The sequence below is a fragment of the Topomyia yanbarensis genome, chromosome 2 (assembly GCF_030247195.1).
Source record: "Topomyia yanbarensis strain Yona2022 chromosome 2, ASM3024719v1, whole genome shotgun sequence".
NCBI classification, from domain to species: Eukaryota; Metazoa; Arthropoda; class Insecta; order Diptera; family Culicidae; genus Topomyia; species Topomyia yanbarensis.
This window is the reverse complement of record NC_080671.1, coordinates 277,229,599-277,255,067: the sequence shown is the minus strand read 5'-3', so window position 1 is coordinate 277,255,067 and position 25,469 is coordinate 277,229,599. Positions and strand designations below refer to the sequence as shown.

The 25,469-nt window shown below is 35.5% G+C and overlaps 1 protein-coding gene across 1 annotated transcript in view; it reads right to left on the bottom strand.

The window, feature by feature from the left end:
- Nucleotides 1-340: 340 nt before the first annotated feature.
- LOC131683179 (uncharacterized) overlaps nucleotides 341-25,469 on the bottom strand; it is a 933,050-nt gene continuing 907,921 nt past the window's right edge. The window contains exon 10 of the mRNA XM_058965020.1: nucleotides 341-1,452. The gene's annotated coding sequence lies outside the window, so the exon portion shown is untranslated. The remainder of the gene's footprint in view (nucleotides 1,453-25,469) is intronic.

Here is a 25,469-nt window from a genome sequence, read left to right as displayed (position 1 = left end):
GAATAAAAGACACGTCTAAACATAGCCATCGTGAAAAAAACACTTTTAATCCACCTAACAGTGTGATGAGACATTTCTTATAACTCTTATCACTCTCTTCGGATATTATATCGTTTGAGAACATTTAGAACTTGATGCTTCGCGATGTTTTTGATAACACATACTACATGGAATAGTGGCAGGACTCAGAGAATCGCTCAAATGAGCATAGAACAACATCAGTGCTAGAAATCTCAAACCAAATCAATGGGAAAGCAAAAAAATGGCCCATAAAATAGACATACAAACGAATTATTGCTAATGCTCTGTTAATAAAATATCTAAATTGTGGTGGGAAAACTGAATTTTCCTAAAGGGGTTATATATTGTACTGAGCCAAACAAATCGAATTTTTTTTGAATCGATCTGAAGTTTATACGTTACTCAAATTTCAAACGCGACTGAGCACTAAGAAATCAACGCTTTTTTCTTGAAAAGGACGATACTAGCAGTGATACCATTCAAAGAAAATCAACAGTGAATATTTCCAGACTTGGTTTTATTTCCTATTTAAGAACTATTGTGTTTTTTACATCCTAGATTGCATGATTCAGTGATCGAAACCCAAAACTTCATAAAGTATTTGAAATTATTAAATTAAAATTTGTTTTTGCTATTGAAATTGACAAAATGATAGTATCGGCCCTTTGCCGATTGTTGTATTGTTTTTCAGTCCCACCTATCAGCATTGAAGTATCACCCTTACGTTTTTTACAATAACTACCGTTTTACACCACCGATTTCGTCCGGGTTTTTTCAATAGCGGTCATTGTTACTATTTACAGCTGGTATCAGCTTGATAATCCTAAAAAAATACGAAAAAAAACAGTTTCGCCTCTAAATTGCTAGCAAAAAAAGTATCGCCCTGTTCGTTTGCATGGAGCGTGGAGGACGAAACTTTAAATAAACAAACAAAAATACAGTTTCGCCCGTTGTAGTTTAAGAAAGCAATATCGTAGAATCCCAAATTTAGGTTAATTTGTTGCGTTTCAAAGCCCTCATTCGCATGTATGAAAAAAGCCTTATGTTTACATTTGTAAGTATCGCGCTATTCACAAAAAAGCGTTGAAATGAAATCGCAGCTCCTGATATCACGCTATCTCTGAAGTGCATGCGTGCATAGTTCCAAATTTTATTCGACATCGACTTTTTCTAAAGGTGACGTCTCAGTAGTATCCTTGATTTGAATTATTATCGCTAATCCTAATGCCAAAGAACAAATAAAAACCTCTCGAAAACGAACCGTTTGGAAAAATCATCATCATTACTGGAATTTTCATTTTCACGAAACTTTTCGATAACCTTCCGTCACTTGCGTTAATGCATTGGGTGCACAGTGCTCTGAAAATCTAGCAAAATCGTCTTAGGGCACCAGCGGATCTAATTCAGAGCTATCTGCGCGGCGAGTTAAATCTGTAAAGAATACTAAAAATTAATTTCTATTCCATAATTTTCAGTTCAGCAATTCGAGAGATCGTGCTCACCGCAAACCATGAAAAATAGACTACGTAGTGAAGCGATGGTCACTATTTATTAAAAAAAACATGGTTATATAAAAAATAAAACTATTAAAAAATTTCAAATAGTTTATAATTTTCACAAACTTATTTGGAAAAATTGCTTAATAAGCTTTCGTAATGTTGTGTAGAAAAAAAGCTGAAAATTTCAGTATTTTCTCTATCTGCAACATATAAACCCTTAAGTATACCAATTAATTGGTATATGAATTGGAATAGGTTCGCCAAATTTTGGAAGAAGTCTATAAAATAACCCCTTGAAAACTACCTAAAAATTGTTGTAGCTCGATGCAATAATCCCCAACAATAAAAAGTACCTATTAATGTGAAACACAGTGAATAATACATACAATAAAGACCCATTTTTATAAGTCTCATGGTGTATTTTAGGCTGACAAAATGGGGACACTGACTAAATCGGGCAATTTTTTTTCTGAATCTGTTAAAATATTCTTCCCGCCCTTGATGTAGTCTGATAACTATTTCTGATTATGACGAACATTTTATTTTTGCATATTTCCATCTTCATGGTAAGGAAAACATGCTCAAGAAAGGATTTACTCGAATTCAGTCTTGTTCGTTTGCTAGAGCCCATCAAACATATGTTCATATTTGGTTGATAAAATCGAGGTTTCAATGCGTTATAATAGATATTCAGCATTCGAAGAAGGTTCTTGTGAACAAGTGTAGAACGACTTTGTTTCTACTTTCTTGAAGTCAGCGGCGTAGCGTACTGTCCAAACGCCATAATTCCGAAACCGTAACTTTGAAGTTTTAAAATTATGCAGAATTAATTTTTCAGAAAATAGTAACACAGTTCGTGTCTTTAGCGAATTTGTTGAGACTAAAAAATTATTTTATCAAATGATGCGCTGTTTAACGTTTGTAAAACTCATCGAAGATACAAAACCTCCGAAATTGGCGGTTTCAAAATGATGCTATCTTGACCTTAAATTACTGTTTTTAAACATTTGACCTATACATATAATTGGTCATACAACAAAAATCAAATACTCATCAAAATCGATCAGAACCTGCTAGAATCGAATGGAAATCGTCATTTTTCATAAATTTCTCTCTACATTCTGAAAGTGTTATCCTCGTTATTAATCATATTACGTTTTCGTCTCAACTCTACGCATTGCCAAAATAAAAACCTGTTTTAATCCACCTAGTGGTGCAATTGTGCTATTCTCATTTGTCCAGACTACGATTCCATGGCTAGTTATGTTCAATACAATGGGATATTATGTGATACTGAAACATCGCTTGAAACCAGCGGCGGATCATGGAGAAAGATCCGGGAGGTCCGGGTCCTGCCGAAAATTTTCTACTTGGTCAGAAATTTTAAACTAGTTTTAATTTTAAAGTAGCAACCAACCCCTCACCGCATACTCCCTCCGGGCCGGTATGATTGACGATTTTTAGAGTGATTGCATAACCTTTCTATATGAGAAAGGCAAAAATGTACCAAAGTCCAAAAAAGTCAATTTTTGTCAAACATTACTTTTTTCGAGTTTACATCAAATCTAAATGTTTCATGCATTATAAAGTCATTTGGCATCAAAAATACAAATCTGATTTTGAAAATTTTTCATTTCAGTTTATATGGGAATTTGCTGTGTGATTGCACTGTTCAACTCGTAACTCCGGAACCGGAAGTCCAATCAATAAAAAAAAATCTATAGCAGCCCATGGGAAGGTTGTACCTTTCATTTGAGATTAACTTTGTGCAAATCGGTCCAGCCACCTCTGAGAAACAGAGGTCACATTTTTTTCCACATGCACACATACACACATACATACACACAGACATTTTCCGATCTCGACGAACTGAGTCGATTGGCATATGACACTCGGCCGTCCGGGTTGGGATTAGATAGACGAATTTTAGAGTGAATGAGAAAGGCAAAAACATTTTTAGCAAATGTTGAAAGTTATGCATTTTTTTGGTTATTAAATTAAATTACTTCTCTACAAAAGCGAGCTCATACAGAACTCTGGAATTTTCAATTGGAATGTTTTCAGGCAGGAATTTCATATTGATGCTATTAGACAACTGTGAAATCATGACCAATAGATCAGTTACATATCAGGACCCCATTCCGACAATTTATCAAAAGTCCTCATGTTTCCAACAACAGGTTATCGATGTACGGATCAGATATTTGTTATTGTAATATTGAATTAAATCAGTCAGCATCAATAAATTTTCAAATTCAATCCAATATTTTTTTTTGTTCGGTGGTTGTATGGTTTTGGTTACGCCGTTGCTTGGAGTTATTTATTTCACTTTTCATTTTCCGATATGTTTCAGATCGATGCGATGGTTATAAGTTAGAAAAATTGCAGTCAGAAGGTTCGCACAAATGAACATTTTTGCACTGATAAGTTATTAAGTTCCTTCCAGACAACTTGGAAGTGTTCGGTGATTATTTCTAGCGGTTGTAGATAGAAAAATGAAATACAAAATTCGTTTTATCGAAATAATGTTTGGCTTCTTTCAATGGATTTTTACTATATTGAACAATAAATAGGCGACAAAGAGTAATCAACAAACAACAAGCCATAACTTTTAAAGTATTCAAAATAGATATTTGAAGTCTTCATTAAATTATTTGCAAAAGTAAGAGCTACAAATTTGCTGCAGGCATCATTTCGATATAACCACTTCCAAGAAAATTTGTGAAAATATCTCACTCGTCGGGGGATTAATCAGCAAAAGCACTATACCAAAAGGAAAGGGCATATTACCTCCATTAAATTCTCCGAAGATATTATTGACCTAGAATAAGCCGTTTTGGCGTTAATAATAGATTACATGTTTTTGGTCATATTTCTGGCAATGGGAAATGACAAAAATCTTTCGTCCGCATTTAATGTTGAATATCTCTTTTGATAATAGTCCGATTTCAACAATCTATAGCTTGTATATTGTGGGTATTCGTATAAGCTGCCTAAAAATATATAAAGTGTTAATCTATGTTGTTAATTTTGGCAGATAATTTAAAAAAAACTACAAAAAACGCCCTTTTTACACATTCAAACATTCATATCTTGGAAACTAAACATCAGAATCAAAAACAAATTAATAGCATTCTTACTGTTTGATAGGTCTTTCATCTAAAGTTGGTTTGGATAAGATCGGTTAAGCCATTGCTGAGAAACACGAATGAGAGTTTGTCCGTTACATACACACACAAACATTGTCCCAAATCGTCAAGCTGAGTCGATTGGTATATAAGACTCGGCCCTCTGGGCCTCGGAAAAAATCTTGAAAGTTTGAGCGAATTCTATACATTTCTTTTATAAGAAATGTGAAAATATTAGTTTTCTGATTACAAATTACCCAATTTGTAACAACTTTACTTAAACGGGACCCTTGCAGTTTCAATGTCATCAATAAAAAATTTTAAGGTCGCGAGAGATTTTTCTTTTCGTCTCCAAAAGTAAAATTGAAAAGTCAAAACATGTATCTTCAAAATAAAAAAAAAGTTTCTAAATCCATTGAGCAGGTGCTTTACAATTTATTCCCAAAAAAGTGCTCAATTTTATTTAAGTTATTTTAAGTTAACAATTATGTTCCATACCTTTCATTGAAAATTTGAGTCGTTTTTATTTTGATATTGTTGTCCAAACCAAAAAAAAATATTAAAGCATTCGAATTTTATTGTAATTGTAATAGCTACAGTCGAATTTTACTGTTTTAAAGGCTTCAATTTACGCATAGCATGAATACCTGCACAAATTGTAGGCGGAGTTGCAGAATTGAGCATATCTTTTTGCCTTTCTCATATAAAGAAAGGCTATGCAATCACTGTAAAAATCGACTTTTTAACCGAGGCCCGGAGGGCCGAGTGTCATACACCATTCGATTCAGTTCGTCGAGATCGGCAAATGTCTGTGTGTGTATGTGTGTGTGTCATTTAAACTCACACAATTTTCTCAGAAATGGCTGAACCGATTTTCGCAAACTTAGTTTCATCTGAAAGATATAACGCATAAGCTGCTATTGAATTATTAGTTGATCCGACTTCCGGTTCCGGAGTTACGGGTTGAAGAGTGCGGTCACACAGCAAATTCCCATATAAACTGGTACCACCATGATGTTCAAATGATGTAAAACATATTAAAATTGATGTAACATTACTCTAGTTTGCGGGTCTGGATCACTAATGATCAATCAAAGCAGCTTTGACCACATTGTCCACCTATGACGGTTCATGACGCCCCCGGGGAACCCTCCAAGTTCCTAAGCTAATATCACACCCATTCCACAACAAATTCTCTACCGATTTTTACAAACTTGATTTCAAATGAAAGATACAGTAATGCCATTGACTGCTGCTGAATTTCATTCGGTTCTGACTCTTGCTTCCGGAGTTACAGGAGTGTTAGTAAGGATACACTGGAATTTCCCATATAAATCGGTACAATCGTAATACCTCAGAGGCTAAATCTATAGCCTAATGGTCACCAAATTACTTCTAATCGCAGATCTAGATCATTGATTGCCAATCAAACAATCTTTGAATATATTGTCCACTATCGACGATTCCGGACGTCCGAATTCCGGGCATATTCCACAATTAATGTCACATCGGTTGTTCGGTGATGACTGAACCGATTTTCTCAAACCAAGTCTCAAATGGAAGGCAAAATATGCAGTTGAGGATGTCGTCGCCGCCCCTTCCCCCCGCCTTGCCCTTACACCACCCTCCTTCATCACTCCCCTCCTCTTGGACCACCCTCCCGCCCGCATTTCCTTCATCCACCCCGTATACCGAAATAAGATGAAGGATTTCTGGCGCATCCTCCACTCCCACTCTACTAACCCCCCATTCCCTACACGTTCAAACCCATTCCACCAACCTTTACAAATTATAATCACATGAAGATAACATTGAACTCATGCTTATTAAGCTAATTAAATATTATTCTTTAGCCTTTCTTATATAGAAAGGTTATGCAATTGCTCCAAAAATCGACTTTCTAACCGAGGCCCGGATGGCCGAATCTCATATAACATTCGACTCAGTTCGCCGAGATCGCAAAATATCTGTGTGTATGTATATATGTGTGTATGTATGTATGTATGTATGTATGTATGTATGTATGTATGTATATATGCATGTATGTATGTATGTATGTATGTATGTATGTATGTATGTATGTATGTATGTATGTATGTATGTATGTATGTATGTATGTATGTATGTATGTGTGTGTGTATGTGCGGATTTGTTAACAAAATGTACTCATCGGTTTCTCGGAGATGGCTGAACCGATTTTTACAAACTAAGATTCAAATGAAAGGTATAATATTCCCATAGGTTGCTATTGAATTTCATTTTCAACCGACATCTTGTTCCGGATTACGAGTTGAAGAGTATGGTTACAAAACAAAATTTGTTGATTTGTCCACATCGGTTTCTCGGAATTTTCTGAACCGATTTTGACAAACTTGAATTTAAATGAAAGGTCCATCAGCTGCTGTTGAATTTTGTGCGGATCCGAGTTCTGGTTCCTGAATTACAGGGTGATACGTACGATCACGCAGCAAATCCCGATTCTAACGAATTCTGCGATGAATGTAAAAAGTTGAAATTTTTTCCAAAATGCAAACACAACTGTTGAATTTGTAGATCTAGGTCCCCAACAGTCATTCAAAGTCTCTTTGGCCACACTGGCCACCATCGACGGATCCTGAAGTATCCAAATTCAGAATAACGGTTATATTGGTTTCTCGAAAATGGCTAGACCGATTTGATCAACTTAGTCTCAAATGAAAGGTGTTGCGTCCCCGGAAACTGATATTAAATTCCATTTCCATCCGACTTCCTGCTCCGGAGTTACGGGTTGTGGAGTGCGATCACATAGAAAACTTCGATTCAAACCGATACCGAGATGAATGCAAAAAGGTGCTCTTATATATACTTACCAAGTGTAATAAGAATGAAAGACATTTCCATAATGTTATATTGTACGAACCAGCTATTAAATCATAGTTTGGAGAAATGAGAAAGGCACAATTGCACCTCTAGGTGGATTAAAATAGATTTTTCATATTACTTTTCGCCACAATCTGTAATGACATAGACCCGCCTTATTTCACACACCCGGCACCGTCCTTACAACCATTTTTATTTTGATAATAGTCGTCCGATCTACTTATTGAAAACGCTCGGAACTGAAATAGTTTTCATAGATTACGGAGATAACAAAAGGCGAAACGAACAGTGGCGGAAGCAGGGGGAGGGTCTTGCGGACCTCCTCCGATTTTTTACTTGTTGAAGAATTTTGAAACAGAGTCCATTTTATATTAGTTTAAAACTCAAAATCTTTAATTGAAATGACTTAGGGGAGCTATTCGAACATGATAAAATTTGTGACTTTTAATGTCATTATCAATCGAGTATGACGTAACATAAAGTATGCGCTTTAGACCCATGTGGAATAGGTATTGCGATTGCCGAGATAATTAATCCTCACGGTGTGAGTATTTCGTTGATATGATCAGTACAGTAGGGGAACATGGGGAGACTTGACCAAGTGCAGAATTCTATTATTGGCTATGGCGTGTTCTATTGGGTTCTTGAATTTTTTTTTTCGAAGGTATTTTTATACTTGTTTCGATCCCTTAAGGTGATTTTTGGAGTTTGGAGTGAAACATCCTTTCCTTATAGGAAGTGTTCCGCAGTTAGTGAATTTGCGTTGGATAATGTAATTTTTTATCAAGCTTTGTATGGACATATTTACTCGACTAATAGTTAATTTTAAAGTACTCATATATTATCTTATTCTTTTGAAGTAGTGAAATGATTTTAAAAAAATCGGCACAATGGAATAGTTATTACTAAAATTTGCACGACATCGAGCGCAATAATTAGTGTTGGGGAGACTTGACCAAGATTTTAATGGGAGACACGTCACAAACAATCCCACCTCAAACATCAGTCTATATTTTTTGGTATGAGTAAACGAAGTTATCATAGCATAGCATAGCAAAAACGACCGCACTCATCATGGGTGGCTGATACAGTGAAATATGTTTATACAATAGTGTAGTTCACTGCACTCCTGGCCATGTCCTTACTATCGCCAAAGGGAAGGAAATGTTAGTTGAATACCTACTTAAGAAGATGCGGGAAACCCACGCAATCTTCATAGGCATTACGGATGTTAGAATTTATTAGTAGGGAAGGAAAATGGGATTGGGTTTGGAGTTATTTATGTAATATTCAGGTAAATGGATAATAAAAATTAATTATAAATTAGATTGATCTCACCAAATTCACCTGGCTGATCTGTAACAGATGCAGGCTTCAGGAACCATCGTTATGCTACTTTTTCCGAGCATTCCGCTTAGATGAGATATCGCAACAATAAAAAGTCTCAGATGAAGTTGACAAAGAAAACATCGATGATGATTCGGGTTTTGGTTTTGACTGCAAACCACCAACAGACCAATACCGATGCTGACGTTTTCACTAAGCTGAGTATATTGTTATGGAGACAGCTAAACACAACGGATTCGAATGTGCAAGAGTACAGCACAGTTTTCAAATTTCCTCAGCGCGAGAAAAAAGCCGAGAATTGCAGCACCAAGAACTTTTTTTGCGAGAAAACACGTCCACCTTAGGTCAAAGCTTTCTTCTTAGTATAGGAGGGCACTTATATCAAATTCACTTATGTATTATGCAACTTATCACCAAAGCGGATTTCTGCTTTTAGCAAAATAGTTAATTTAATTCAATTCGCCACACGACCGCTAGTTCAGTGCTACGCCTACGCCACCCGACAACAAAATAATGATACGATAAATTTATTCGTCTTCAGACGCAGACGTATTCTCGAATTCACGTGATATTGCATGTCGCAATATTAAAACATTTATGTATTCTATTCACATGGTGACAATTAAATAAATTATTATTTTCCACTCGGAAAGTTTTCACACGCGAAGCAAAGAAAAAATTTCACCTGTCATCGTCGCTTACTGCGATCGAAGTCGTAGTCGTAGTATGCGACATTTTTACAACTGTAAAAATAGTTCCAGTTTTCATTTATTATCTTGCATTTGGCAAGCAGGGTGGGCACTATTGGAGCTTCAGTTGAAAAAAAAGCAATTATTTGATATGGTTACGAGAATTAGGGTAGGTACGAAAGACCTCTTTTCCGCCTTCGAGCGCCTCAAAGCGATCGGAATCCCCATATGTCCTACAACTGTTACCAATTACTTTTTTATACGCAAATTATCGACGCCTAATTAAGGGATTTGATTTTAACGGGATTAGTGGTTAGTACCAAATCTTATTCTAGGTTAAACAAAAATAACAATGTTTATTTTTTTTACGATTGGACGGAAATTACATCAGTAACAATTTGTGATACACTTTTGGAATGCTAGTGTCTAGTCGTGTCGTTGGTGTGCCTTCGGCTCCGTATGAGTGTATATCAAATATGTGGCTCTCTCTCTCTCTCTCTCTCTCTCTCTCTCTCTCTCTCTCTCTCTCTCTCTCTCTCTCTCTCTCGTTAACGTTAATGATATCACATATTGATCTTTATTTGGTATTAGTGGTTGTGAATTAGATCACAAAATTAACAAAGTATTGATATTATCTCGAAAATCATTACACGACACACGGAATATAATTCATGGATCCATTCTTGCTGCGTCAAATGGTTATGATTGCGAGCATATAAGTTACAATTCGCTATTCGTGCGCGTGGAATGGTCCACAAATTAAAAAAAAACACTTCCACTTTCAAGATATAGTTGATCCGATTTGCGATTATGTGCCTGATCTTAATCGTTGCACGAAATCAATTTCACTGGAACGCAGTGTATTACTCATCGATTTTTTATCCGATTCATGATTCCTAGTATGCTAGACACGATTCATCAGTCGAGCTCGTGAAACTGTTCATGATATAATTAATGGAGTAATTAATTTTCCACAGAATCTCATAACTATTTCTCGGATTACAAGCAAAACCAAGAGATATCTAGTATTACGTTTTGAAGGATGAGAGTATTAATTTGTAATCATGCCGATTTTCTAGTGCTTTTCTACCAATAATTATTTTACGAAAACTGTTAGGTGCGCACTTTTGCCCCACCTTACTCTAATGAATTGCAAAAAATGATTTTTTTCGGGTAATTTCATCACAAGATGGCGGCTGTGCAGCACTTTTTTTGGAAGAGATCGGCGGCCGAAACTCTATGTCCCGTAATTTTTGATCCAGAGCTCAAACCAAAGCTAGACTCCTTAGAACGACAGCAAGCGGCGTACGTAAGATTTTTTCGATATCTTGATTTTTCGCGAAATGGCACGCTTTTTAGTCGAAAAACGCTGAAAATGTGTGAAAAATCGACACAAAATCACTTATTAAAAAAATTATGCAATGAAAAGATCAAATCCCACGTACGTCGCTGGAGAAAGTAATCTTTAACAGAGGGTAAGGTGGGGCAAATCCGACCTAATAAATGGTTTTGGCTGCAAAAAGCTCATTTTACATCGGATCAAGTCGTTTTATATACCAAATTAAAGGTTAGAGGCTTCTGGGCAACTTTATATGTATAGCATTTTATTCGTATCTTTAGAAAATTTGGAGATACAAGCGTTTTAAGATAAAGTTCATTCTCGCTGTTTTTGAAAATGGTGGGGTAAACCCGACCGCCTATGTTTTTGATTGATTTAGTACAGATATTATTTTATGGTTATTATGATAAATGATAAATCTATGAATGTTATGTCATTGAATTGTAACATGAAGAAAATGGAATTCAATATCAATCTTGGAATGTCAAAATCACGAGCAGCAGCACGTAAAAATATTCCCATTTTCATCGGAGCAATTGCTCGACGAATACTATATTCATCATGTCTTTGTGTTTTTCGTTTGTAACTATGAACCATAGCGCAAAAAATAAAAATAGAAATTTTAATAATATTTTTCAAATTGATAAATAAATAATTTCTTAGTAAAAAAGCGGACGGATTTACCCCACTATTTAGAGGTCGGATTTGCCCCACCGCGCTATTTTTCATTACGACACGATTAAAAAAATTATGAAAAAAGTTGGACTAAATTCATCTATGCACTTTGTAGGACTTAAATCAAAGAATTTAAATCTACTTGCATTTTTTTATGTAATCACTTTAACAATCAGAAATATCCTCTAGTCAATAATGCAGAAAAACCAAATCAAAAGTTGTAAAACTACACTTATTGTTGTTTGAGCATCTCAGTGTAGACTAATAAAATGTTGTCATGTCACCATTATGATCATTTTCGATGCTCTACACGACAACATTGATATTAGTTCGCGTAGTGCTTCTGATTTTCGATAACAGAAGGGATCGGGTTTACCCAACGGTCGGATTTGCCCCACCTTACCCTACTGTAAAAATTTTAGGCTGATCAAAAATCATTTGTTCGAGTTTCATTTCCGGCCAGATCAAAAAAAGTTATTCCGAGAAAAACACGGTTAACATTTTGGTTAACAGTATGCTCAAGGTACACATAAGAGGCGTTGGGGAAAATTTGAATATTTATTTATTGTTTTCGCAATTCATTTTTTGGAATATTATTTTCAAGATCCTAAAGCACATTTTAAACCAATAAATAAAAATCAGATGTTTTAAAAAGTCTATAGTGGTGTAACTCTTAAGAGCACTGTACCGGATAAATAGAAGCGCTTCTAAATTGGCACGTCATTATTTTTGATAACGCGCTACAGAAAAAAAAACGTTACAATGTTTCTTGTTTAATGTGAACTTTATAAGCGTATGCGTTAGAAACAATTATTTTACTGTGGTTGGTATTTAATTTACTCCATACATTCTTCAGTAAAACTTGAGCTTGTAAGTAGTGAGTTAAAAATGATCTGCACCTTTCTTCAAGATTATAAAACTAGCATGAGCACAAATCATATGTTTACCTGTGATTGCAGATACAGCAGACTCAAGAAATAATCATCTAGCTGTATTTTTAGAAATAGGCCAGTTTAACATGTGTAAAGCAAATGAAGGGTCAAATCATATAAGAAATATTTTTGGACCCACTGTAAACTATAAATAAATATAGGTTCAATCCTCGACCAAGAAAGATTCTTAGTTTCAATGGGATTGTCGCACTAACCCTGTAATTATCACCTATGATAATAGTCGAAAACGTGTGTAATACCAGGACATTACTTCTAATGGATCACTTTACTTGTTGGCGTCGCGAAATTCGCAATCAAAATAAGTAAAATTAACATTGAGTTATTCAGTCGAACAAAAAATAGGCCGGTCTTAATATGGATATACATATCCTGTCTTACATCTGTTATACGATTAATCTGATACTACGGATCATTATAAAACTTTGTTTATACCAGCCGATACGTTGATACGTAAAACGTTTTCCTTGTTTGCGCTTAGGCTCGAATACTTCAAGTTTCCCCGGGTAGTGTAACAACACTCGATAAACTCGTAACCTTTACCAAACAACTTGTATCAAATCTTTAGTAGAAAATCATATAAGCTTGAAATAAGCCACCACCATCCACACAACACAACGCAATAACCAGTGCAAAGCAAATCAATCGCACCCGCACTGCCGCTTGACGAAAACAAACCAAAGATCACACGCCAGTGAATATACTGCAGCGACTCTGGGGCGCATGCGGTGGTAAATTTATCTGAGCGCGCCAACGAGAATTTTAAGAGCTCTTCTCCACACTCTCGTTCCAGTGTTGGGTGTATGAAAATTTACCTCTACCATTAACATGCGCTCACACATATATGACCCCTTACACGAGGCTCTAGTAGTGTCATTACTGATCAGTAATGTCACTTTTAATGCTCGTGTAAGGTGACTAATGACTGAATTTCCACACAATTCCAGTAATGACACTACTTAGTAATGACACTATTATTGCGCGTGTAAGGGCCGCTTATCAAATACGGTGGTATATATGAACGAAAGAGAAGCGCTTGGCAGAGTGTAGGGAGCAATTGCAATTTCTCTTTACTGCACAGAAGCTAGAGACATCACTGGCTGCACCCAACTATGGGGAATAAACCGAGATAGATTAGCCTTGCCAAAAATATAAGTATTCGTGATATTTTATCAAATTTCACGCTTGCTGAATATCGGCATTGCATGTCTCTTCTGAATTTGTAATTGTCCTCTGGCTATATTCATTTACATCTCTGTGAACTGAGCTACGCTACGGCTTTGAATCGAATGGGTAAGCGAGTAGCAACTAATACATTCAAAATTTCTGTATTAATGGTTTTCCTAACTGCCGAATATATCATTGCTCACTTTTCTACCTGCGGATGTATGTATGCGACTGCCGGACATTGTTCAAGAAAATATGATCGACCATAAATAAAAGTCGCAAGGAACATGCTTCGCAAAACCCGTTTCAAACATATTAGAACATAAAAATCGGAAATTAATTTCAAGCATAAAAATCGGATAGAATTCCTTCATCATAAGAATCGCTTGAAAAATTCTCACCCGTAAAACTCGGCAAGGATGAACCTCCAGTATAAAAATAGTTTAAAAATATATAAATCGCTCGTAGGAGTATCTGTATATCTTGATGTTCAAGATTGAAAGTCGGCTAACAAAAACTACTTGTAAGAATCGTATATATTTTTCCGGTTTTATACTGAAGGTTTTTTTATCCGACTCTTACAAAGTAATGTCCTACTCCGATGTTTATGCTTGCAGTTTATATCCGGTTTATATAGATTCTAATATATTTCAAACGGATTTTACGAAGCATGTTCTGTCCTTGCGACTTTTATTTTCGGTCGCTCATATCATCTTAAGAAAATTGGTAAACTTAAAAGTGCTGCATGCCGCGTCTGTGATCCTTAAAGTGAAGCATCATAGCATCTGCCCTTCGAATGCAGTGCATCCCAATAAAGTTCAGCTGGAAAAGAGCCACAATGCTGGCTCCCTAGTAGCAATTTAGGTTTTATGGCACTCTTGAAGCCTTTCTTAAAACTTAATTTGCTCTGGTAGTGTGCTATAAAACTAGAAATGATACTTGGGCTGGGTCCAGGGTGATTTGGTTTATAACGATTGTTTACTGCACTAATTTTTGATGATTTTATCAAGATTTTGCTTTCTTTACACAACGTTCATCTGCTAGAATAATAAGCTCGGCTTGTTTGTGCATTCCTTTTATGCGACATATAAACAACACATTTAACGACATTCTGCGGCTTATGCTTTTTATCCAGATCACATAAATCAGGTGATGGACAATAAACTTTCGTTTCCAAAAACGCTTCGAAAACCAAATCAAAAATGTTTTCAACTCTTCTGAAAAGCCTAAATCAATCTAATTTGAGTTTTCAAACCGTTTGTCGTTAAATTGGTTTAGTGCTGAACAAAAAAAAAGATGGGTAGATAATGTCATAGACCTAATCAAAGTGAAGCAGAATATGCTTAGGCTGGTAATTCGAATGCTACAATTTTGTACACAGACATGTGCGTGGTAAAATTCAAAAGTTAAAAGCCAATGGAAGCCCGAGCAAAGTCCAACATCAAAATTACAGCAAGTAGACATCATATTTTGATATCAGCCATCGGTTTAAACTTTTTCAGAGATGACATCATATTTTGATCTCACTTTGCTTTGCGTTTTTTAGAAAAAAAAGAGATTGTTTCTATTCCTTTGGCAACCATCAAATTGATAACTTATTTTGTTATTATTGAAATATTTCGACATCTCAACGAGTTGTCAATTTGCTTTCACTGATAGCATAAATAGTTTTCTATTTGATGTCATAGGACAATGTTTCTGCTTTCGATTTTGATCTTTCAACCGTTATAACGACCAAAACGATAGCAACCTGAGTAATCATTACCTACTACATCACAACATCAAGTTTAGTTCTCAATTTGATATCAGGCTCTATTTGCGGTGAAATGGTAGAATTAGAGAGTTTAGGCGAATGCTCTATAAGAAATTTTATGTTCAAACCTCAACAAGTTTTATAGTGTAAAATATTCGCAATAACCCTGTAATTGTCATGTTTGATAATAAATGTGGTACCAGGAAATTACTTTTATTAGAGCTTTTCACATATATATATATATATATATATATATATATATATATATATATATATATATATATATATATATATATATATATATATATATATATATATATATATATATATATATATATATATATATATATATATATATATATATATATATATATATATATATATATATATATATATATATATATATATATATATATATATATATATATATATATATATATATAAAAAGTAAAATAAATATTGAGTCGTTCAGCCGAACATAAAATTAATTAGTCTTAGTGTGGATGTACAAATTCCGTGATACATACACTACATATACAATTAATCTGGTTGTACGGATGGTTATAAAACTGTGTTTATAGCAGCATATACGCATATAACGTTCTCCCAGATTGCCCCGAATATCATATCATCAGCAGAAACTTATACCAGTACCCAATAAACAAACATGATCTCCTTCACACAACGCTACAACCTAAGTACTAATCAAATCGTCAATCGCATGCGTACTACGCTTACCAGAAAAAAAAACTAAGCAAATAGCGCACTCCTAGGTACACTCTAGTGTATACATCCACCGCTGTGCACTCTGGAGCGCGTGCCGTGGTGAATTTATCTAAGCATGCTACATATGATACTGGCACGCCTGTGCATCATTGGAATGATGCCTGGCGGCAGTCATGGAAAATATTGCTTCGAGCTGACACAAAACGCAGCAACTACTACGAGGTCAGAAAGCAAACTGACGATTTTTTCTTATGTTTCATTTTTATAAACGTGTCGCAGTTCATTGAATGACAAAAGCAGCCCTAGCATAGCTTGCTGTTTGATCGAATTGTACGGACCAATCAGCGGAGATAATTACTACTTTCATAAAACACATTATTTTCGTTATTTATAGTAGTACAATTTAGGTAATCAAATGCAATATGCGTGCACATATTTCCGATCATATAGTGCAAAAATATAGCAATTTCGATCAATACAACGGAAGTTATTCCCATTTGCAGATTTGCAGAATTTGTCATCAGTGAATTCATATAACAACTTTCGTTTTCCCTTGCGTAATCCTGTCTAATTTTGTGCCACAAAAAGAGCAAATGCGGAAGGTTCTACTTTTTTTTACTCTAATTTGAACAATTTGTCATCCTAATCGCATCAAATGCTTATGGAGGTCTGTAGTAACAGTGCGTTATCGAAAAAAAAAAAATGAAAAAGATACAATTAAAAAAAATTAAAGAATAAAAAAAATTAAAAGAAAAACTGAAACTGTCAATGCTCTCCACTACCAACAAAAACTAATCAAATTGCACCGTGCTTTGCGTGAAAAAGGCCAGGTTATGAACAAATGCATGAGAAGCCCCCATCGCACATGTCAAAAATGGTCCAAAACTACTTGGAGAACTCAATTGGGAAGTGCTAACTTAACCAAAAGACGATGCTTTAAATATAAAGACACGCAGAGAGAAAAACCGTAAATTTGGCTGCACGGTTCACCAAGTTAATTTGTTAGCTGGTTTTGGCCCCCAGGAATATTGTGTATACAGCGAGTGACTACTAGTTTTAATGAAAGCTTGCCGAAATATTTTTTTCGGAACGTGCCCAATGGGGAATAGACCGAAATAATGAACCGAAAACGGTGACAATTCATCATTTTTGGACACACTGGAAAAAGATATGTCCTCAAGCAGGAATCGAACCTGCGATCTCCCAGTCTCTAGTTGGGTGCATTTACCACTCAGCCATCGAGGAACTGTGATGATGCATCACAGGTTGCAAACAGTATCGTGATCCCTGCCAAAGTTTCAATACCTACAGTGGAGCGTTCTACCCCCAATGCCTCTCCTAAACGAATCGTCACCGCCCCTTCTCAAGCAGAAATCACTCGTTAGTCTATTTTTAGCCGTGTGTCCAATAAAAGATAAATTGTCACCTTATCCGGTTCATTCTTTCTGTCAATTCCGCATTGGACACGTTTCGAAAAACCATGAAAAATGGTAAAAATAAGACTCACGTCAAAATAAGGAATATATGAATTATTTTTTCGAAATATGTTACAAAATACTCAATCATGTAATTCGAAAACGCATTGATTTACGTTACGGAACCTGTATACAGCGCAAATTCGTTAGTTGGGGGTTCGCTAGTTGGGGCATGCCCCAACTAAAAGGCACTCTTATGTCAAAACTGAAAGTCAAAAACTGTTTGACGTTTGAAAGTCATCAATTCCAAGGAGCTTATTGGTTGATTTCTGTGGCGATCTAGAAAAAAGCATACTTTCAAATTCAATGGAACTTAATTTTTTTAATTCAAATTCCCGAATGTTTTTAGGGAAATAAGTCCATTAGATGTTGCGCTTCTTCTATTAAGCATCAATTAGTTTGTGCCGCAGAGAGGTTAGTTTGCTGACTTTTGAAGGTCATCTCTGATGTATTCAATCACATTATCCAATGATTTTTTTAGCTAGTGGCAACGTAGTATGCTTGTGCCGTATCGTTTTTTTTTCAACGGCGTATCTCCTGTTTTATGTGAAGGAATTAATAAAATAAAATTAAAATTTCGTGAACCGTGAAATATTTCTATTTGTTTTTGCCTTTCTCATAAAGAAAGGATATGCAATCACTCTGAAAACCGACTTTTAACCGAGGCCCGGAAGGCCGAGTCTCATATACCATTCGACTCAGTTCGTTGAAATTGACAAATGTCTGTATGTGTGTGTATGTGTGTATGTGCGTGTGTGTTTTCAAAACTCACTCACTTTTCTCACAGATTGCTGAACGGAATCGCTCAAACTTGATTTAAAATGAAAGGTATAACGCTCCCATAAGTTGCCATTGATTTTTTTGTCGATCGGACTGCCGGGTCCGGAGTTACGGGTTGAAGAGTGCGGTCACCCAGAAAATTCTAATATAAAATGGTAACACCATGATGTCCAAATGGTGTAATACATATCAAAAAGGGTGCAACTCGGATTTGCGGGTCTAGATCACTAATGATCATTCTAAGCAGCTTTGACCACATTGGCCACCTATGACGGTTCTTGATGCCCCCAGGTACTTTCCAAGTTCGTAAGTTAATCTCACACCTTTTTCTCAGGGAATTCTTGACCGATTTTTATAAACTTGGTTTTAAATGAAAGATACAATACTCCCATGGACTGTTATTGAATTTCATTCGTATCTGGCATGTGGTTCTTTAAATGGTCGCAGTGGAATCAAGGCTCTACAACAAAAATGTGGTTCCGAAGTTACAGGTTGTTTTTGCGACCACATAGAAATTTCCCATATAAACCGGTACAATCATAATACATCAAAGGTTAAAAATCCATTTCTATTTGCAAGTCTAGATCACATCATTTCTATTTACAAGTCTAGATCACTGATGGCCAATCAAAGATTCTTTGAATATAATGTCCACTATCGACAGTTCCGAAATTTTCGGGCTCTGGACGTATTCCAGAATTAGTCACATCGATTACTCGGTGATGACTGAACCGATTTTCATAAACCAAATCTCAAATGGTGGGTATAATATGCGGTTGGGTGTTGAATACTCCATCAGCCCCCTCTCAACTTCCCCTCACACCATCTCTTTTTACATCAACCCCCCCCCCCCTCCCTCCCCGTTGACCTATATTCTTTTCAACCGCCATATACATTTTTGAAGAATCTCGTCCTATAGCCATATATTACAAGTGAATTTGGAGTCGCTCAGCTCAAATTTGATACCGAAAAGATCAGATCAATTCATCTTATAGTGATTAATTGATTTTGTCACACATTTTATGATATAAGTTTTGCCAATAGTTGGTAATAAATACGAATGAGAACATAAATAAACTATCCGATTTCATTATCGTCAATTCGGTTCTTGCGGTTTAGTACTTTAGTGAACTGTAACTTTTTTACTACAAATTTTATATTAGATGAGAGAATCTATCGACATTCTTACTATGACTTTCAGCTGTCAACTCGGTATCGTTTGTTATTTTTAATCGACGATTTTATTATTTTTTTGTTTAGGCTAGCCTCAATTCGGTTGATTTCTCAGCTGTATTTTCGATTTAGGTATAACACTTTTTTACATTTTAACGACATTTAATTAGCTAGAGATTACTGGGTAGGGAAAGTTATGAAAATTTAGAGCCGTAGTATTCCAGCGAGAGCAAGGATGTGAAGAATACAGATCGGAAAACTAGAAGTATCTTTAGAAAAAGCGCTTCTGTTGTAATCTAGCCAAATATTAAAAGACGCCATTGTACTACTTATGCACAAATTAATAAGTATTAATGCCTTGTTAGCTTAGTGTCGACTATCAGAGATAGTACTTCATCAGCCTTTAACTTCGCAAATTCTGTAGCATAAGCACTCAAGTTAACTAGCAGAATTTTCGTAACAACTTGCATCAACTTTAGACAATTCTAATACAGTGAAGATCCGTTTTTAACAGCCCTTTGGTGAATTTTAGGCTGTTAAAACGGGGATTTTGCCAAAATCGGGACATATATTTTTCTTTCTTAAAATATTCTTCTTTAGTCCCTAGATATAGCTTCATAACCCTTTCCGATCATTTAGTTTAAATTTTGCTTAATAGGGTCAGACAGCGCAAAATTTAAAATAAAGCTAAAATTGGGATTTTTTCATATTAAGGATCTCTAAGATAAGAAAGATATGCACAAGAAAAAATTTACTCGAATTCGACTTGGTTCGTCAGCTAGAGCTCATCAAACTACCAACTATAAATTTTCATATGAGGCTGACAAAATCGTGGGCTGATAAAATCGGGTCTTCACTATAATCTATCAATCATACAATGTAATGGTACACAACAATGTTTCATAAATACCTTCTCGTCTCATTCCCGGTCAAACCATTCGGAATTTGATTCGGAATCCTGAATGGAGTCATTATGGATTCCAAATCAAATGCAACAACCGATCCTGAGTCTGAATCGGTTGTTGCATTTGATTTGGAATCCATAATGACTCCATTTAGAAATCCGAACCGGTTCCGGAATGAGTTTAACTGGGTTGCGACTGTACTCTCCGCAAAATAGATCTTTGTCACACACGTCCATAGAGTTCTATGCAAATCATATCACACACACTAATTGGGGATTTGTTTTCCTGCAGCTGTCATATATAAAACTGTCAGCCAATTTGAACATTTGAAATAGCTCGCCTTAAGTATTTTTAATGGTTTTGAAATACTCTATGACACTGTAAAACTTATTCCGGGCATGCACAATACCGGTTGGTCAGGTTCCATGATGAAAATAATCCGACCGAAAAGCTATTTTCGATTTGTTTTCCTCCACCTATGACAGGTGGAGGAAAACAAATCATTTAACCCACTAATACAGTTACAGATTATCAAGTACTCTATAGCGAACTAGTCCATTGTTCAAATTGTTCTTTCAAATTGATGTTCTTTGTGTGTTTCGCACAACTCGAATAATTAAAAATCATATTCGATTTTGTTCTGTTTGCTTTCGTCCATTTCTTGACAGCCAGTTTATAAAAGGAGTAAATGAGTTATTTTAACTCTTCAATCTTTTGCTAATACACTAGTTATAACGTTATTTGTTACTTGTATGGACTTGTCAGCTTCAGATTCGTCTAAATCTGAAAAAATCAGATCCGTTCAGATTTCGAAAATATATAACGTATGCGGAATAAAATTTGGACAAAATTCAAAAGGCAATTTTTTTGTAGAAAACCATTTATTAAATGTTCTCTCTGTATGAAAACATTTGTCAGCTTATTAACTTAATGTAGAAAAAAATTGAGCCCATTCGAGAAGCTTTATGATAGTTTACAGGAACTTTTTGCAAAGGAGTCAAAAAAATTGATGTTGGCATATTCTTAATTTCTTTCTTAATTTTGATTATCACGTTTCGTCGCTGTTGTGCTATCTTATGACAAGCGCCATTTAGCTCATTTCGAGAAAAACGATTTTTAAAGTTTGAGATTGAATATCTTGAAAATTATAAATGATATAAACAATTCAATGAAGACAATTGATGCTTCTCTCTATTCTTTATAAATCTCTCAAATATTATGAGGATCGGTTGACTATGTTGCGAGTTTTGACTATAAATATAAACAAAAGTCGCACTCACACGTGTCATAGGTGTGTATAGATGACAAAATTTGTATGGCGTGTCATAACCGTGCATGGAAAATTTTTCATAGAAAAAAATCATCAATTATTAACTTTTATTCATATATTTGGTTTAGTTTGGCCTATAAACAATCGGTGAGATGCATTTTAAAGGAAATGAGTCAGAGAAACTAGCAAAAATAGTTATTTTTGGTTACAGTGTTGCCAAATATGCTATATTTCCAGTTTAAAACTAAAACTACATTTTTCTCACAATTCGTGTAATTTTGTTTTGAAAATTATTATGCCATTGTGTTCTTTAGAGAGTTATACACATAAAAACATCTTATATATCAAGATACCTTGAGGTAATCCTTAGACACAGTCATTTGAAGCAAAAAATTCAAAATTTCTCCTCATGTTTTTTGCTATGTCTCAGTAACCAAGCAGAATATCAAAATTCTGAAAACGCCACTTTGTAGAGATTTTTTAGACACGTGATGTGGCATATCTAACTCAGTTTACCCCAAAATGGCGTTTGTCATAAGATAGCACAACAGCGACGGTTTGTTTGTTTCAGGTCGAAAATTATTGTCATATACTCTCTGCTTCAAATTATTCCAGAAATCCTCATTTGGGCGAAATTTTGGTACATTTGGAGGTTTATCAGCCTTTGGTACAAAAAGTATGTCGTAATCTTCCAATGCACCAAAACTTTTTTTGGCATAATAGCTAGGTGCCAGATTGGGCGTTCGCTGCCATTTCGTTCACATGGTATCTCCTAGCGGGTCGAAATTAACACTGGATGTTTAAAATAAGTGTGCCTAGAGTATGACGTTTAGTATGATGCCCTGCAACCGGTTGCATTTTTGTTTTAATGCTGGAAGCGTTGTCCAAATTTCATTCCGCATACGTTATGTTAGTTAATTGTCAGCTAATAATTTTGGCTTAATTAATTCTATCAATGTTAGAAGTATTATTCGAACAGCATCATCTTGAATATAACCAAACATGCTTACCTTGTTCTTGAAAAAATATTTACACAGCTAAACTAAAATGATGAGCAGTCAACCGTTTGGCGAAGCTACAACCAGAACAAAGATTTCACGAACAGTACTACTTTCATTAGTTGATACCTCAAATCAATCGACCTATCAAATACGTCATTACGAAACAAATCTACTCTAATACCGATATGAAATTAGTTTTGCTTGGAAATATAAATGATTTTTGGCTTTCTTATATACATATTAGGATCGCTTCGAAAATCGACCTGCCATTTGAGTCCAAGAGGGCCAAGTGTCACATACTATTCGATTCAATTCGTCGAGACCGCAAAATGTCTGTGGGTGCATGTGTGTATCAAATAAAGCCGCTCAATTTTCTTAGAGATAGTTGAACCGATTTGCACAAATTTAGTTTCAAATGAACGGTTCTAACGCTCCCACAAGCTGCTATTGTATTTTTGTTGATCCTACTTCCGGTTCCAGAATTACGGGTTAAAGACTGCAGCCACATAGCAAATTCCTATATAAACTTGCAACATGAAGATGTCCAAATGATGCAATACATATTGAAACGGTTTTAACATTACTTGGATTAGCGGGTCTAGATCCCTAAAGACCAATCAAAGTAGTTTTGGCCATATTGGCCACCACTTAGGGGGTGAAGATAGCGTGGTTGGTAAATCGATTGCCTTGTACCTAGCTCACCTGCGTTCAACTCCCAACCCCGCATATAGGGTTAGAGATTTCTCTAACCCGACAAAGAGGCGAATGACCCTAAGATTAAAACCTCTATAATCAAAACAAAACAAATATTGGCCACCTATGACGGTTATTGATACTCTCGGGGAACTATCAAAGTTCGTCTGACAATATCACACCTATTTCTCAGCAAATTCTTAACTGAATTTTACAAACTTGATTTCAAATGATAAATTCAATACACCCATTGACTGCTATTGAATTTCATTGAGATCTGACTTTTTATTCCGGAGTTACTACGGTTACATGGGAGTTTAAACCGAACTAAGGTACCGGGCATATTCCAGATTTAAAGTCACATCGGATTCGGTGATGACTGAATCCATTTTCACCAACTAGGCCTCTCTCAAAATTGAGTTAACACGAAGACAACATTCAATTCATGTTGATTTATTCACTTTAATATTATATTTTTTGTTCCAAGGACGTCATCGTCAACATGTTGCTCATCAGGTTAGTGGCACTCGTGCCCTTGTAAATATGTGCAAAGTGTAATAAGAGTGTAATAGACGTTTTCACAAATATATTGAATATAACTTGCTATTCGTTAAATGAGAAAGGCACAATTACACCATTAGTTGGATTAAAACAGGTTTTTATGGAAAGAAACCAAACAAACGCCCTCGGGTAATTTTTGCCAGCTGTCAGTTGCCTCAATTAACGGATACGATTCGCTAGTTGGGGCGCAGTCGTGACTCAACTAACGAATTTGCGCTGTACACAAACAAACGAATTCGCGCTGTGCAGAAAAACTCTTTGAACTAGAGTGTACATATTCGAGAATGCAGTTGATGAGTAACAGCAATATTGACACACAGTTGGCTACTTTGCTGATGCAATTCAAAATTATTATTTACTACAAATGTCACGATATAAGAAGAAAACGAGTCGACAAGTTTATAATCTTCAGACTTTGCATCTCGCAGCTATATAGAATGAGGGTACAAACTGTCGATCAATGGATTTGTAAGTGTAAATGTGTTTAAATTTACTCGAATTTTATATGCACCGTGAAAATTATTCAGTACGTATAAATATAAAGTTTACACTCTTCGCTTGTGAACATATTTACAAGAGTTTCTTTTTAGTTCAATCACTATACTACCCACGCATTACTTCCTAAATCCGCCATATTTGTTTACATTGCTTGTTTGGAACCGTTTTTTTGGGTTCGATTGAAACTTTTTGCTTCAGTGTTCGCGCATCTCTATAAACATCACCTCTTCCTCAACCCGCTTATTCATCAGACCTGGCCCCTTCCGATTACCATCTGTTTTCATCGATGGGTCACGCGCTCGGAGAACAGCACTTCGATTCGTATGAAGACGTCTAAAACTAGCTTATGGTTTGTCTCAAAAGTTGAAAAATGCTTTTGGCGTGGTATACACAAATTGCCCGAGAGATGAGAAAAAGTGAGGGAAAGTACTTTAAATAAAATATTTTTTGTTTTATGTACAAAAAATGTATTTTTTGACAAATAACAGCGGATTTCAGCTGATATACCTGGTAAGTAATACAAAGTTTTGATGAGTATGTATTACAATCCACAATTTTATTCAAAGAGAAATAAATAAATTAATTATGAACTTAGTGTTACAATTTTCCAGGTTTTTTTGTAAATCCGGATTTTGAAGTGAACGGCATTCATCAGGCTCGTACCAGTCGCCCCACAATGTTAACAGGCTCAACAGCTCGTCCGAGACTAAACAGAAAAAGAGGTTTGATTACCAGTTTAGAACAATTCAAAAAGCATTTAGTCATGAAAATGGAAACTCAATTCGGTAGTATCCATATTTATTCATAAGTATCACGGGAAAAATGATTTGGAACCGATTTCTTTCTTCACCCTCACCTTTTAATTTTGGTGTAAGTTAAGTGTAAGTGAAGCGTGGGACGAAATCGGCCCTTAGGCAGTACCAACTTTACACAAGGACACACTGGGCCAGGGGTCCCGGG